Below are 5,942 nucleotides of genomic sequence, written 5' to 3' on the forward strand. Positions count from 1 at the left end.
TATAAGGCTGGAGATAATATGTAGGGAGTCATCTCATTTGCATTAAGTGGCCAGTTCCTATCACATAGCTGGATTGGTAGCAGAATGGTCCTATAATATAGCAAGAACATATTACCTAATCATCATCAGAAGGGGAATATTCGCAGGGAACTGTGTTAAGGGTCGTTGTTTAGATAAGTCAAACATCTGGACCTAAAGATATTCTTTAAATAAGGTTAGGTAGAGAGGAGGAAGCTCTTTCTGAGAGGGTAGTCCTCCATATTGTGCTGAGCTTTGATAAAGCTGCCATGCCATGGTAGACTGTAACCTCTGACCATCAGGGTCACCCAACAAAAAACAGAATTTAATTGTGTCTGGATTACATTTCAGAGGCTTAGTTCATTATTGTCCTTGAAGAAAGCATGGTGGCACACAGGCAGACATGGTGCTGGAGAAGTAGCTGAGAGTTCTACATCTTGATCTGCATGTAGCTGGAAGTAAGTGAGACCCACTAGGCTTGACATGAGCTTCTGAGACCACCACCAACCAGTGACACACTTTATCCATCAATACCATATCTATTCCAACAAGGCCACACCTTCCAGTGGTGCCTGTCTCAATTTGGACACTTTCATTCAAACTACCACACATTTATTAGACTGAGAAGCTATTTAGAAGTAGAGAAAACCCTAGATAAAGAATCACAGGCCCTTTCAGCTTAAATCCACAAGATAGAAAGGTCTGGGAGTGATTGGCACCACAGGAATATACACGGAGTCTTGACAGCACCTATAACAGCTTCAGTCCTTTTTAATACATTATAATGTTCCTTATATTTGAAAAGCCCTCTCACAGCTTCAGATGTAGGATGGCTGTCTGTAAACCATGCAATCCTTGAAAGCACAATAAATAATGATATGTTTTGGTTGCCTTATTAGAAATTCTGTGGAAAAAAATGCTTTGTGTCTACTCACAGAGGTTGCTTGACTGAAAAACACCTAAGAAACATCTGAGACTCCACCTTACACCTGTCAGAATGGTCAAGATCAAAAGCACTGATGATAGCTTATGTTGGAAAGGTGTGGAGTAAGAGGAACACTCCTCCATTGCTGGCAGGAGTGCAAACTTGTATAGCTTCTTTGGAAATGAGTATGGCAAAAAATTAGGAAACAATCTACTTCAAGACCCTGCAATGTCACTGTTGTTTATATACCCAAAGGAAGATCATTCATATACAACAAGGACATGTGCTCAACTATGTACATAGCAACTTTATTTGTAATAGCCAAAACCTGGAAACAACCTAGATGCCCCTCAACTGATGGATCAAGGAAATGTGGCACATTTACACAATGGAGTACTACTCAATAATAAAAAATAATGACATCTTGAAATTTGCAGGCAAAGGGATGGATCTAGAAAACACCAAATTGAATGAGGTATCCCAGACCCAGACAGACAAATATATGTACTCACTCATAAGTGGCTTTTAAACGTAAAGCAAAGAAAAAGTAGCCTACAGTTCACAACCTCAAAGAGTACCCTAAGAGAGACAAGCAAGGATCTAAATAGGAAGGAGAAAAAAAAACACTATCTCCTGAGTAAATTGGGAGCATGGGAGTCATGTGAGAGGGTAGAAGGAGAGAGGGGAGGTAGGGAGGGGAACAGAAAAAATACATAGTGCAATAAAACCAATAAACAAAAAGAAAAAATGCCTTTTGAAGAGTAAAGAGACCACACAAAATTTCCAAGTTAAACCTTCAGGAAAAACGAATCTCCTGACCTCTTGAGTCAGGTTTGTGGGTTTTGACACAAGGCATACCAAATCTGAAGAGGTTAAATCCCTAATGCAATTTCCCTTCAAACATTCCCTTTTTATTTATGAAAAAGATCAAACCAACATGCTTTGAGAATATTTAGGTTTTCCTAAATCTGTTCTGGTTGGAAATTTTTCTGTTTACTGATAATATTTATCATGTTCCAAGGAAGAAATGCATATGCATAATACCATGTGAGACATGAGACCTCTGCACCAATAAGAAATATAATTTATTCTGAACAATGGAATCAAGTGTCATCTAAGAGAACTCTTCTGCTTTTGAAATGACATAGTCTGAGAGGAACATGCCTAGTATCTTTGGAATTTAATAATTTATTATTATATCATTATTTATTAAACATTAGTTATAAATCAAGCATAATGCTAAGTTCTTTATCTGATAAAACATTTGTTAAATGTGGTTTAGGATATTTAAACCTCACAACATCATTGAATCATAATTATCACTTAAGAGATTTTGAAAGAGGTGAAGAAAGAGCAATTAAAATGTTTACATTTATCCTGCTGTTAAAATCCCTCAAACTATAGTCAAAGTTATAACTTGGCCTGGGTAATTTTACATAGAGATCCTGCTGTAACCTGAAAATAGTTACAGAATGACACACTGTAATGCTGACAAAACATTTCTAAACCCTATCTGGTGCAGAATTGAGTGAAAAGATCCACTGTTAATTTCTTTCTTTCTTTTCTCAACTTTCTGTATTTTTTTTGCTGATAAATTTAAAACATAAGGTTGTATACTTACATTTGTTTGCGATAGGATACCATGGAAACAAAATGAATTTTTAATGTTTTGTACAAGTTTACAATGTATTTATTTAAGTTTTCCTCTATTTTTGAGATTATAATATAGTTATATCATTTCTCCCTTATGTTTCCTTCCTCCCAATGTTCCAATGTGCCCCCTTTGTCTTATTTCGAATCCACTGTCTTGTTTCATTAATTTTTGAGACATGCATATGTATCTATATGTACTTATATATCCTTATAACCTGATCAGTGTATATGATGTTACTTGTATGTATGTTTTTATTGATAACCATTTGTTAGTGAATAACCAATTTCTGTTCTCTGGGGAAGACTCTTTCTCCCATTCTTATCATTACTTAGTTACTTAGAATTCTTTGTATAGGGATGAGGCCTTAAAGTATTTCCTAATCCACTTAGATATGTTTATTTTTGTTGCTCTTGTTCAACTCATATTTAGGCAGTCATGTGGGTAAGAATTGATGGTTATAGCTTCTTAAATTACTAGGATACACAATCTCACAATCTTTCTTTCCCCTCCTCCACAATGGTCCAAGGAATTATTTTGTAGATGTCCCCTTTGGGACTTGTCTACAAAATTCTGTATTTTGATTGCTTGTAGTTTTCTGTAATGGTTTCTGCCTGTTGCAAAGAGAAATTTCCTCAATGAAGGGGTTAATACTATGCTTCTTTGTGAGAATAAGGACAAATATTTAGAGTGTAATTAGGGTTTATGCAGGTATAAAGTAGTGGTTGTAGGTTTTCTTCCAAGAACCATAAATATTTTAGCTTTTGATATTTGGTAAGATTTCCACTACCAGACATGAAAAGTTCTCTTACTGAGCAAGTCTTAAGTACAATAAGAAAGGTATTGGTTACCCAAAGGTATAGGTGCCACTACTGTACACTTAGGGCTATCCTGCAATGCTGGTCATTGTTGTGGTTCAAAGGGCTTCATATATAGAGTAGATTTTTGGTTGTTTCCCTCCATTGGAAGCTTTTATTGCACTTTCTATTACTGTGAAACATAGTTCTCAGAAAGAAGGTATTCATGTCATTTCTATCTCAGGACCTTCTGAAATCTGTGTCTAAGGTGTGTGTTTCCTATAGCAACAGGAACATTACAACTCTGGAAAAATCAAGGGTAATATCAATAGTCTGTATATTTTCTGAGTTCCTTGAATGACCATGGCCAATAACTCAAAAGAAGACTTGTTATGTCTGGGGTTGAACTTTTTGTTAGGTGGTCTTTGACTCTTGGAAACAGATGACAAATTTTCATTTAAAATATATACAAGTATATTCATAGACTTACCTGTACTGTCTATTTTAAGTAAATTATGAATACAGATAGTTATGACTCTTTCAGACATCTTTATTGTTATTTTACCCTACCCATTCTTTCTGTATGTATCACCTTCACTTATTTTATCCCCTCTTTTATACCAGTTTGCCCAATCAGATCACTTAAATCCTGCTATCTGACTCTTTTTTGTTCTTCATTTGACACCTGCACTGGCAATGAACCCTTTTTACTTCCGTGGTTTCTATTTCTGCTTTAGAATATATACTCATATATTGGCAGTCCTATGAGACAAAATATGCAATAGCTGGCTTTATGGGTCTGGTTTACCTCACTCAATGAGATCGTTTCTAGTTTTACTCTTCACTTGCTAAGTTCATGATTTTGCTTTTCTTTAAAGCTAAGTATTATTCTATAATATATTTGTGCCACATTTTTATCCATTTGATAATTAAAAGACATTTGGCCTGTTTTCATTTCGTAGTTGTTGTGAATAAAGCAAAAGTGAACATGACAGAATGTGTATTTGTATAATAGGATGGCCAGGCTTTCAGGAATAAGCCACGGAGTGGTATATCGGTATCATGGGATAGATTTCTTTTTAGTACTGTGAGAGTTCCATTTCTGCATTTCTAGAGTTGCTGCAGTCCCACAAGCAATGAATGATTGTTCCCTTTTCCCTACATGCCCCCAGTGTTTGTTGTTGGTTATTTTTATTAATTTTGTAATTCTAAATTGAGTAAGATAAAGACTCTGAATTTGTTTGATTTGCATTTCCCTAGTTTCTAGGGATGATAAATGTTTTTGAGGCATTTCTTAAGCATTTTTTCTTCTTTAGAGAACTATTTGAACAGGATCCAGGCCTATTTTTCTCTAGGTCATTTGCTTTTGTGATTCTTTGTTTTTGAAATTTTATACCATTCTGGATATTAATTTTGTGTCAGATATACAGCTGGCAAAGATTCCCATTTCATGGACAAGTACTTTATTCATCATTTTTTATATTATATTCATATTGGCCTATAATTTGATTTGTTTTTGTTACTGTGTGTTTACATGGTTTGGGTATTAGAGCATGATATTGGCTTCCTAGGAGTTTGCGGTGGTTCATTCTTTTCTCCCTATATCTATCTCTCACTCTCTCTATATATATCTTTCTGTCTCTTAAGTGCGCTCTCTCTCCTCTCTCTCTCTCTCTCTCTCTCTCTCTCTCTCTCTCTCTCTCTCTCTCAATATTTTAAGAAGGACTGCCTATAAATCTTCTCTGAAATTCTAACAAAATTTGCTCTGAATACATCTGGACTTGAAAATTTTTAAGTGGAAGGCCTTTTATTACTGTTTCAATCTCATTATTTTAAGAGTCTGTTTAGGTTATTGAGTCGTTCCTTGTTTAATTTTGACTGAATCTAGAAATTCACCCATTTCTTTTATATTTTTCAATTTAATGTACTACAGGTTTTTAAAATATTCCCATGTAATATTGTAAATTTCTTTAATAGCTCTCATAATGTTTCCCTGTTCATTTCTGATTCTGTTAATTAAGGTTGTCTCTTCTCTTGGGTTAGTGGGGTCAAGGTTCTGTCAATCTTGCTCATTTTCTCAAAGAATTATCTCTCAGTTTTCTTGATTATTTGTGTTGCTTTCTATGTGTGTATTTCATTGCTTCTGCTGTGATTTTTATTACTTATTTACATTGATTGGTTTGAATTTATTTTGGTCTTGCTTTTCCAAATTCCTGAGCTGTATCATTAAGTCATTTATTTCTCTTACTTATTTTTTTTAAAAGGCACTTAGAGATACTAATTTCATTGTAGATTTGCTTTCATTGTATATTTCTGTCCTGTAATAGAATAATCTTTTTGTACACTGTGACAATATATCTTTGCCAAGGCACCTTTGATTGGTTTAATAACAGTTGACTGGCTAATAGAGAGGCAGGAAATAATGGTGGGTAACCAGATAAAGAGAACACTGGAAAGAAGAAAGGCAAAGTTCAGGAGTAGCAGGGAAATGCAAAGAGAAGCAAGATGAATGTTCCATGTTGAGAGAAGGTAATGCCACATGGAAGAGGGT

The sequence above is a fragment of the Chionomys nivalis genome, chromosome 11 (genome assembly GCF_950005125.1).
Source record: "Chionomys nivalis chromosome 11, mChiNiv1.1, whole genome shotgun sequence".
Lineage (NCBI taxonomy): Eukaryota > Metazoa > Chordata > Mammalia > Rodentia > Cricetidae > Chionomys > Chionomys nivalis.